The sequence below is a fragment of the Neofelis nebulosa genome, chromosome X (genome assembly GCF_028018385.1).
Source record: "Neofelis nebulosa isolate mNeoNeb1 chromosome X, mNeoNeb1.pri, whole genome shotgun sequence".
In the NCBI taxonomy this organism is placed as follows: Eukaryota; Metazoa; Chordata; class Mammalia; order Carnivora; family Felidae; genus Neofelis; species Neofelis nebulosa.
The window spans coordinates 12,803,925-12,815,375 of record NC_080800.1 but is presented as its reverse complement, the minus strand read 5'-3'; positions in this window follow the sequence as shown (position 1 = coordinate 12,815,375).

The following is an 11,451-nucleotide window of genomic DNA, read 5'->3' as shown; positions in this document are numbered from 1 at the left end:
GATATTAACTTCAGGTATACAATATAGTGATTCAACACTTCTGTACATCACTAAGTGCTCCCTGTGATAAGTGTATTCCTTAATCCCCATCACCTATTTCACTCATCCCCCTGCTCACCTCTATATTTAATGCTGGTAACTCATTTTATTTTATTTTATTCTTTCTATTTTTATTTTAGAGAGAAAGAGAGAGCACGTGAGTGGGGGAGAGGGGCAGAGGGAGAAAGAGAATCTTAAGCAGGTGCCACGTTCAGCACAGAGCCCGATGCAGGGCTTGATCCCACCACCTTCGGATCATTACCTGAGTAATGCTGGTAACTCTAAAGACATCCATGTTAATTAAACGAACAACCTTAAATTAACTTGAATACTGAATATTTTTCCAGATCATGTGAACTTGGAAAACATTTGGGTTAGTTTCTTTCTGATTTTTGGGATGCCCAATCCTTACAAATACTTGCCTTCAATCCTACGGAATAGTACTCTTTTATAAGTTAGTTTCAGCAATACTATCTGGAAATAGAGAAAATATCTCACATTTATAACATATATGGCCACACATATGCAGACAAGATACATGGACACACATACAGACAAGATGCAAACAGTCTTATAGCTTTTGTTCTTACAAATATTTGTGGAAAAGACATTAAAGACTCAATTTCAAAAACACTTCCCCCTGTTTTTCTTATGAAAAACTTCTTCCTAAAGTTCGTATTTTAAAAAATGGCTCATAGATCCTAGAGAAGATGATGGAAAATTTATATCACAAAAGTACAAAGAAAGTATTCAGGTTTTCTCCAAGGTGGAGATTTGGAGCATTATGTGCCTTGTTATCAGAAGTATAACAGTCTGGGCACAAGAGCCCTTCCAGCAGTTTATATTTCAAACACGCCTCTTTCCCCTTTTTTTTTCCTTGCAGTCTCTGGTGATTATGGTCTGTGTTTACATTTTAAAGACATAAGATTTGGGGCGCCTGGGTGGCTCAGTCGGTTGAGCATCTGGCTTCGGCTCAGGTTACGATCTCACGGTTAGTGGGTTTGAGCCCCCCATCGGGCTCTGTGCTGACAGCTCAGAGCCTGGAGCCTGCTTCCGATTCTGTGTCTCCCTCTCTCTCTCTGCTCCTCCCCTGCTCACATGCTGTCTCTCTCTCAAAAATAAAGATTTAAAAAAAAATTTTTTTTAATAAATATATAAAGACATAAGATTTGGGCACCTGGGTGGCTCAGTCAGCTAAGCATCCGACTTTTGGTTTCGGATCAGGTCACCATCTCCTGTTTTGTGAGTTCAAGCCCCACATCAGCCTCTGCACTAATAGTGCAGAGCCTGCTTGGGATTCTCTCTCTCTCCCTCTCCCTCTCTTTGCCCCTCCCCCACCTCTTTCTCCAAATAAATAAACTTAAAAATTTTTTAATTAAAAAAAAATAAAGACGTAAGATTTATAATGTTAAGGGGAAAAGAATGCAAAAGAAATTTCCCCCCAATGTTTCAGGGTAATTGCTATTTAAAATTTACTTTTGGGGAGTCTGGGTGGCTCAATCAGTTAAGCATCCAACTTCAGCTCAGGTCATGATCTCGTGGGTCATGAGTTCGAGCCCCATGTCGGGCTCTGTGCTGACAACTCAGAGTCTGGAGCCTGCTTCAGATTCTGTGTCTCCCTCTCTCTCTCTGCCCCTTCCCCTGCTCAAGCTGTCTCTAAAATGAATAAATGTTTAAAAACATGTTTTTTAAATAAATAAAATAGAGTTTACTTTTTTCTTCTCAAGTGTAGGACAATTGTGTTCCAATATCCTGATCTATTATAATATCTACAAACATTTTAAGAAGAATAAGTGAGGTTTGGGGAGTGGTAAGATAGTGGGACTTGCTTCTACAATTGCATATCTGTTTTTGCAGATACTTGTAAGACAAAGAATGGTTTCTAAATCCCCAAAGAACTAGATTACAGCCCGAATATCAGGGGGCTAGCTCACTTTTTAAACTAAATTTGCTTCTTTATATTGGGGAGATTTTTAACGAAAATGGAAATCAAAAAACGTATGCCCCTGTAAAGTCTGTATAAAGCATTTTAATGAAAGCATTCTTTCTGTGTACACAATTCAACATTAGCTTCTATTATCCCCTGAATATTGGCCTTTCACAGATCGTTTGCGGGAGGGGCTAGGAAAAATTTCGTTCTGTTTCTTCTGTGGAGGTGAGGAGGTGCTGTGACTAGCCATTAATCTTTTTATTTTATTTTAATTTTTTTCTTAATGTTTATTTATTTTTGAGAGAGATAGAGACAGAGCACGACAGGGGAGGGGCAGAGACAGAGAGGGAGACACAGAATCCGAAGCAGGCTCCAGGCTCTGAGCTGTCAGCACAGAGCCCGACGTGGGGCTCCAACTCGGGAACGGTGAGATCATGACCTGAGCCAAAGTCGGCCGCTTAACCGACTGAGCCAGCCAGGTGCCCCGCCATTAATCTTTTTAATTCTTCTCTAAATTTGGTAGCATCTTCTAAAAGTAGAGGCAAAAGAACTTTTACAATTTAAGGCTCAGCTGCTGTCCGGGGACATGAATTCTTTTGTACTGGGCCTTCTAGGATACACCTGTCAAGTACGTGGCATAGGAAAGCCTGATTCTGGCAGAACCAGGTTACCAATCCCTAGAAGGTAGGAGGAAAGGAAACTTTATCGCCTGTGTCAGATGCTTTTGTTAAATTCATTTCCTTGCTTTCAGCATTTATGTGATCAGCCTGTATACTTAGAATCCAGAGATTAAGCCTGAGTGCTCTCTGTAAATCTTGTAAGTAAAGGGAAAACAGGCAGATGAGGCCAGATTTCAAGGGGAATTTACATTGGATGTGGACATTTGTTTTTAAGTCTTAAGTCTAATTTTTGTTTTTTCATCGTGTCAAGGGAGCCCCTGAGGCTAGCCATGATACTGATAAAACAGTTGAGAACTCTCTATAGAGAATGTTTTTAAGTGTAACCAATTTAACGGTCCATTGTCTGGCCATGGGTGAGTAGCATCTATTAATAGGGACTTAGAACAATAAGCTTCTTTTTTTAAGTTTATTTTTTTTAATTAAGAAAAATTTATAGCTTATTCATCCTGAGAGAGACAGCGTGGGTGGGGGAGGGGCAGAGAGAGAGCATCCTAGGCAGGGTCCATGCTGCCAGCGCAGAGCCCAATGTGGGGCTCAGACCCACAAAACTGTGAGATCGTGACCTGAGACCAAGAGTCAACTGCTTAACTGGCTGAGCCATGCAGGCGCCCCAAAACAATAAGCCTCTTAATGGTGTAACCAAAGATGCAAGAGGCATCCAGAGAAGGCATAGATAACGCAGCCCCCATGATCCAAAAGTTTACTCCTGGTTAGAAGGTGCAGGAGGATCAATAAAGTATTTTCCAGACTGAGAAGACACTTTAAGACTGAAAAATGAAACAAGCCGCTGCATACCGTTTACAAAGCTGTAGTCAGGGTAACTTCCTGACGGGCTGGGCTGGGTGTCAGGCGGGCAGACAACCTAGGTGGTGTGCATCCATTCTCTGCCCCCGTCTTGTGCTCCTTCTGGGCCTTAATCCCCAGCTTTCGAAGATTAAGGGGCATGATGGTGAGGTCACAGGGTAGTTATGTAAAGTGGCGCCATCTGTCATCTGTCAGAGGCCCTCTACTAGTTAGCTAAAGTGGGGCCTTCTGTGCGCCAGTCATCTCTACTAGTTATCTAGAGTAGAGTCTTCTGTTCGCCACTTTAGGGAGGATCAGAACAAACCTTTCTGCATCTTGTTCAGGCCATATATTAACCTCCACAAGGCCTAGAACCTGTAGCCCTGAGGGAGGTCATTGTGGCTCTGAACAAGGTGGAGGGCCAAAGGTGGAGTCAGTGTTGCTGGCATTCCTTCAACTCCTAAAATTACTCTAAGAAAGCAAAGGCCTTTGCTGCCTAGGTGGTAAGAATGGTGTAGTGAAAATGGTATCTCTGGTCCCCACAAAAACAGAACATACCTCTGGCCACAGACCTGCTCATCTGTGCAACTGGGCAGGTGCTACTGGGATGGGACTTTTTAGCATCACCAGGTGATAGGTGATGAAGGGTGATTCGACAAGGCTGGAAACTCTCATGACAAACACTCCTGAGCTGGCATGGCTGGACAGAGAGAGAGTTGGATTCCCAGTCTGTTTGGTCACCAAGGGGCACCCTGATAAGTGCACCCTCTGAATGGTGGAAACTGAAGAGAATATTCTCACTGGTCACAAAGCCAAGTTCTTAGGACATAGTACAACATGAAAGGCTTGATCTGCTTTTTCCTTTTGGCTAGGCCTTGGGTCTCTTGGAGCCCCATTAATACCTAGGAGGTATTAAGGGATGTGCCACAGGGCTGGGGATTATGTGTTGTTTTATAGCATACGGCATTGCACAGAAGTTTTCTTGAGGTTGGTGGGTGAACTTGTCAATCTAACTTATTCTGTGACCAACTTATCCTAATGTGGGAGTCTTCCTGAGGTGGCAAGTGTTCTAACAGCTTTTAAGTGCTTGACCCGGGGCCCATTAATTTTGTGGCTTTGGCTTCCGAGATGTCCCTTAGCAAGAGCCTGTACATTTTTTGTAATGTTTATTTTTATTTTTAGAAAGAGAGCATAAGTGGAGGAGGGCAGAGACTGAGAGACACAGAAGCAGGCTCTAGGTTCTGAGCTGTCAGAACAGAGCCCCATGCGGGGCTTGAACTCACAGACCATGAGATCATGACCTGAGCTGAAGTTGGACGCTCAACTTGACTGAACCACCCAGGCGCCCCTCCATATGAGTTTTAGAATCACGTTGCCAGTTTCTTCAAAAGAAGCAGCTGGGTTGTAATAGGGAATGTTTTGAATCTGTAGATCAATTTGGGGAATGTTGTCATCTTATCAATATTAAGTCTTCTGATTCATGAACACGGCCTGTCGTTCCATTTATTTAAGTCTTCTTTAAATTCCTTCAATGATGTTATATGGTTTTCAGTGTACAAGTCTTGTATTTCTTTTGCTAAATTTATTCCAACGTATTTTGTTATTTTTGATCTATATAAATGAAATTGTTTTCTTAATTTCATTTTTGGATTGTTCATTGCTAGTGTATAGAAGTACAATTGATTTTTGTATACTGATCATGTATTCTACCTTGCTGAATTCATTAGTTCTTTTTTTAAATTTTTTTAATGCTTATTTATTTTTGACAGAGAGAAAGAGACAGACAGAGCATGAGTGGGGGAGGGGCAGAGAGAGAGGGAGACCCAGAATTCGAAGCAGGCTCCAGGCTCTGAGCTGTCAGCACAGAGCCCGACGTGGGGGCCCGAACTCACAGACCGCGAGATCATGACCTAAGCCGAAGTCGGATGCTCAACCCACTGAGCCACCCAGGCACCCCTGAATTCATTAGTTCTAATAGTGTTGTGTGTGTGTGTGTGTGTGTGTGTATTTCTTAGGATTTTCTATACACAAGGTCATGTCATTTGCTAATAGAAATAGTTTTATTTCTTCTTTTGCAATGTGGATGCCTTTAATTTATTTTTCTTGCCTAACTTCCTTGGTGAGGACTTCTAGTACAAGGTTGACAAGAAGTGGCAAGAGCAGATATCCTTCTATTGACTCACTGGTCTTAAGGAGAAACTGTTCAGTCTTTCACTATTAGGAATGATTTAACTTTCATTTTTTTGGTAAATGCCCTTCCTTAGCATGAAGAAATTTTCTTCTGCTCCTAATTTGTTGTTTTTATTATGAAAGTGTTGGATTTTGTCAAATGCTTTGTCTTCATCTATTGAGACATTCATGTGGTGATTGTCTTTCATTCTATTAATATAATGCATTATATTGATTTTCACATGTTAAACCAAGTTTTAATTCCTATGATATATTACACTTTTTATGTTAGTGTTCTCTTTTATCTTGATCGTGAAGGGAAGGAAAAATTCTTCCTCTACCCTCTAGCTGGACTAGGAATTAAATTTACAGGGGCATCTGGGTAGCTCACTCAAGTCCCACTCTTGATTTCAGCTCAGGTCCTGATCTCAAGGTTGTGAGATGGAGCCCCCGCACTGGGCTCTGCACTGACAACATGGAGCCTGCTTGGGAGTCTGTCTCCCTCTCTCTCTGCCTGTGAGAGAGAAGTGAGATGATTCATTTTCAGAAATACCAAATAAAAGCTGTGCTGTCTAGTTACAACCAATAGGTTGCAAACCTATTGGAAATATGTATGAACCCCCCCAACCCCCCCCCCCCCCCCCAAACACACACAGTGGAGTCCCAAGCCCTTAGACACTTCACTTCCCGGTTCTTCTTCCCCTCTCCATTTCTCGGGCTTATTTTTCATGGGCTTTGCAATGAGCATGTGCCAAAGAACAGAAGTCTCTGTGTCACCTCAAGGAATGTACATTTGTTCCAGTCAGACTACTTTTTTACTTTGCCTGGGTATAGGCGACTTCCAGGTAGGGTAATTTTAGACTTGAGAGAAAGAGACAATAAATCTGTGAGGAATTGACAGAACAAAGAAAACTTCACTTTGGGAGTTTCAGTTAGTAAGGAATTCTTTTTTCTTTTTAATGGCTATTTATTTTTGAGAGAGAGAGAGAACGAGTGGGGGGGTGGGCAGGGAAAGAAGGGAACAGTGGATTCAAAGTGGGCTCTGTGCTGACAGCCCTATGCAGGTCTCGAACTCACGAACCACCATGAGATCATGACCTGAGCCGAAGTTGGACGGTTAACTGACAGAGCACCCAGGCACCCCTAAGGAATTCTAAACAGAATTTGAGCTGTCAGAGTAAATTGGTAAAAAGTAACAAAGGTTATTTATATAGCCTTCTTGGCCTTGAATTTCCTATCTCTGGTGATAAGGAAATCTCTTTACCTCCTGGTACAAAGAGGGCAACTTTCACATGGGAGATTTATTTCCTGCTTTAACAGGGATGGAGGAAGGTCTGAGTGTCTTTCCTGCACAGGCTGTCTTTTAAGTAACTTTTATTTAAAATAACCAATATACCAAAGTGGAGTACTTTGGGACAGCCTGCCCTTAGCCTCTACCATCAGTATAGCTAAAGGCTTGTCAATTTTGTTGATATTTTAAAGATTCCACATTTGGTTTCATGAATTTTATTGTTTTTCTATTCCACGTTTTATTTATTCCTGCTCTAATCTTCCTTATTTCCTTCTTTCTGCTTGCTTTGTATTTAGTTTGTTCTTCTTTTGCTAGTTTCTTAAGATGGAAGATTAGGTTATTAATTTGAGATCTTTCTTCTTTCCCACCCTCTGAGTACTGCTTTAGCTGCATCTCACAAGTTTTGGTATGTTGTATTTTCATTTATTTTCTAATTTCCATTATGATTAGTTCTTTGACCTATTGGCTATTTAGAAATGTGTTCTTTAATGTCCACATATTTGTGAATTTCCTAAATTTCCTTGTTTTTTATTTCTAAGTTTTTCCATTGTAATTTGAGAATACACTTTGTATTATGTCAATTTAAAAAAAGTTTTTTTAATGTCTATTTTATTTTTGAGAGAGAGAGAGAGCTAGAGCATGAGTGGGGCAGGGGCAGAGAGAGAGGGAGACAGAGGATCTGAAGCAGGCTGCAGGCTCTGAGCTGTCAGCACAGAGCCTGACGTGGGGCTTGAACTCACAAATCTCAAGGTTATGACCTGAGCTGAAGTCGGACACTTAACTGACTGAGCCACCCAGGTGCCCCTGTATTACTTCAGTTTTTAAAAATGTATTGAGATGTGTTTTTGTGACCCAATGTATGGTCTATCCTAGAGAATGCTCTATGTGCACTTGATATGACTATGTCTGCTCTTGTTGGGTAGAGTGTTAGATGGATGTATGTTAGGTCTAGTTGGTTTATAGCATTGTTTATGTTTTTTAAGAGTGAATTTTCAGAGGTCCTTATGCTACTACTCTGGAAGTGATTTTCCACTACAGTTAATTGAACAGAAAATAGCTTTAGGATGATGCTTCCAAAGTACAAAGATTTTCCTTAGGTTGACAACATCAGTATTGATAAGATAACTTACTTGTACTTGTCAGTTCACTGCCTGGTGAAGCTGTAACCTTGTCTGTAGTTCTGTGAAGTGGTGTGGTTTTACGATACCAGTGAAAAGTTTTTCTTGGGCAGGCTCTCAAACTGTACTTAGTAGTTGAAGATGTAAAATAACTTTCCTAGAAGTATCTAATGTGAAAGGTTATGGTCGAATCTTTGCAAAAACCATACAGATAAAAAAAAAATAATAGGAAGACCTAAGAGACCGAATTTAATTGAGATTTTGCCATCTAGAGGACATTTGACACTGTATTGAGACATTTTTGGTTTTCTTCACTGGAGATTGTTACACGTGTCTAGTTGGCAGAGGCCAGGAACGCTGCTAAACTTTCTAAAATGCATAAGACAGTCCCCATGACAAAGAAGAACATCTGGTCCAGAATGTCCAAGTGCAAGATGGAAAACCCTTGCTCATAGTTGAAATCTAATCTGTTGAGATCAGAAGAAGAAATATTTAAGTTTTACTAGTATAAACATCACGCATATTTTAAATGCCTTGATTTTTTTTTTTTTATTATTGACTGTATTCCCATGACTTACTTAATAAGTGCCCTAATTTTGTTTCATTGAGGAAAGGAACTCAGAAGTACAAGGTAGAAGTGCATTTTTAAAGTTAATGGATGACAAACTTGAAATTCAGGATGTATTGCTGACATCAAAATAAGAGATTAGCATAAGATAAATAGTACTAATGGAAAGAGGCCTTTGATAGGAAGTAATTAATGGTTTCACACAGAGATTAATCATGAAGAGGTGGTATTTTCTTGAGGACTGATAGGAATTTGAAAATTCCTGATCTGATTTGAAAATCAGATCCCTTTTTTTCTACCAAAAAAAGCATTTTAGCCATGAATAATGATAACTTTATCTCCTCTTTTCCAAGTTGTATGCCTTTTTATTTCTCTAGTCTAATTGTTTTGGATAATTTTTTTTTAATTAAATAATAATGGTAAGAAAAACTATCCTTGTACTGTCCACTTTTGATGGAAGTGCTTCTAGCATTTTCCCATAAATCATAATACTGACTTTGGTCATATTCTATCATGAAAAGGGAGTAAATTAATCAATTTGTTTTATCAACAGTTTATTTAAAATCATGAATAGGGTGCCTGGGTGGCTTAGTCAGTTAAGCGTCCAACTCTTGATTTTGGCTCAGGTCATGATCTCAGTTCATGAGATCGAGCCCCGTGTTGGGCTCTGCACTACCTGCTGTCTCTCCTTTCTGTCTGCCCCTCCTCCTGCCCCCACAGGTGCCCTCTCTCTCTCTCTCAAAATAAATAAATAAATAAATAGTAAAAAACTAAAAAATAAAATTACGAGTAGATATTGAATATATCAAATGCCTTCTCTGATTCTATAGAAAGTATCATAAGTCCTTTTCTTTTGGTTTGTTAACCTTCCAATCTTCAGCTTACTTAATCTTTCAAACAAGTTTTTTTTGTTTGTTTTTTTTTTTAAATTTTTTTTTTTTCAACGTTTATTTATTTTTGGGACAGAGAGAGACAGAGCATGAACAGGGGAGGGACAGAGAGAGAGGGAGACACAGAATCGGAAACAGGCTCCAGGCTCCGAGCCATCAGCCCAGAGCCTGACGCGGGGCTTGAACTCACGGACCGCGAGATCGTGACCTGGCTGAAGTCGGACGCTCAACCGACGGCGCCACCCAGGCGCCCCTCAAACAAGTTTTTTATAGTCCCACGTTTATCAGGTAGAATCATAGTGTCTAAGAAATTAACTTTCAGTCCTCACCGTTGCCCGGTTCTAATTGTAATTTTAGCTGTCAGCTTAAACATGATGCCCATGGTCTGTTCCACAGTTCACATCCTCTTGGATGGAGGGTTACCTGAGAAAGATTCCCTGTGTCATTTTAATTTTTCATTCTCTGGAATTCTGTTCTCTGACATCCACATTCCCAACGCTACTGCCAGTCTCTCATATTATCATCCACTAATTTCATGGTGGGAAATGCTTATCCATGAGTATTAGCTCTTCCTTTGGAAAGCAGGGTATTTGTGATGCCTTTTTTATTGTGTTTCCTTCCCATGGTTTCTTTCCCTGTATGCTTCCAGTTTGGGGGTGGCCAAAAGGAAAAGTTGCATGAGATTTAGAAGTTTAGAAGTCAAGCAGCATCGGGGCGCATGGGTGGCTCAGTCGATTAAGCGTCTGTCTTCGGCTCAGGTCATGATCTCACAGTTTGTGGGTTCGAGTCCAGCATTGGGCTCTGTGCTGACAGCTCAGAGCCTGGAGCCCGCTTCAGATTCTGTATCTCCCTCTCTCTTCCCCTCCCCCACTCGCACTCTGTCTCTGTCTCAAAAATAAATAAACATTAAAAAAATTAAAAAAAGAAAGAAGTTAAGCAGCAGCTATGTTTAGCAGCTACGTGTAACAATCCACTGTGTAGTGCCAGGCAAGTTGTCACTGATGAGCCGGCTGACCTTGTCAGCAGGGGACAGTACCTGGACACATAGCTCATCCAGCTTCTTCTAGATTCCCTCTTTAGAGTTCTCTGGGACAGGTGCACGTGCAGTGCTAGGGCAAAAGTGGCTCCTCCTGAAGGTTACCGTGGCATTGAACTGGAGGTAGCAAGAGATGGATGAAGGTTCCGGTTTGTCTTTGCTTTCATCTAGACCCAGCTCAACTCCAATTGCTGGCCTGGCTGCACTATAGTGCCTTCTGGCTCAACACTAGGCACAGAGAAAACACTCTTACACAAAATATTCCCTACAATAAACCCCTTACTCTGCATGAATTACTCTACATACATTGTGTTTCTGCTTCTCCGTTGAACCCTGATTGATTCAGATTTTCTCCTAGAAATTATTTCACCCCCCCCTTCTCATTAGTGACTTTAGGAAGTCTTTGGGTACAAGATTATTTCATACAGAATCATTGAAATTTTATATATTTTGCATCATCAGTTAAACATCAATATTAAAATGTCATTGAATCATCTTGAGGAAAATGTCCTGATTTCTCAAGTGCTAGTGAATTATTTTTTTCTAAGGGGAGGTGGTCTCCTGAATGGAAGCCACTGAAATTGTTGGTAATGTATGTTGATTCTCCAACTCTAATAGTCATATTTCAGTTAAAATATTACGTGGCTATCCTGGGAGACCATTGGTCAGATTCCCTCTTGTGGAAGTTGAAATTGTTCTGAATTGCCCCGATTCATCATAACACTCAATATACAATTAGTGAGTCCACTCTTGTTGGAAACAAATGGGACTAGAAATTGGAACTTTTTCCCCTTGTACTTAACTAAGTCACTCTGTGTGCGTGTCCCCAAAGACAGCTTATATGTACTGCAATGAATGAAACATGGGCTGCTTAAATATTTCTGTGAAAGTTTTCACTCAGCGCAGAGATGGCGCCAGCTTACTATAATGATGCCATTTTTACATTA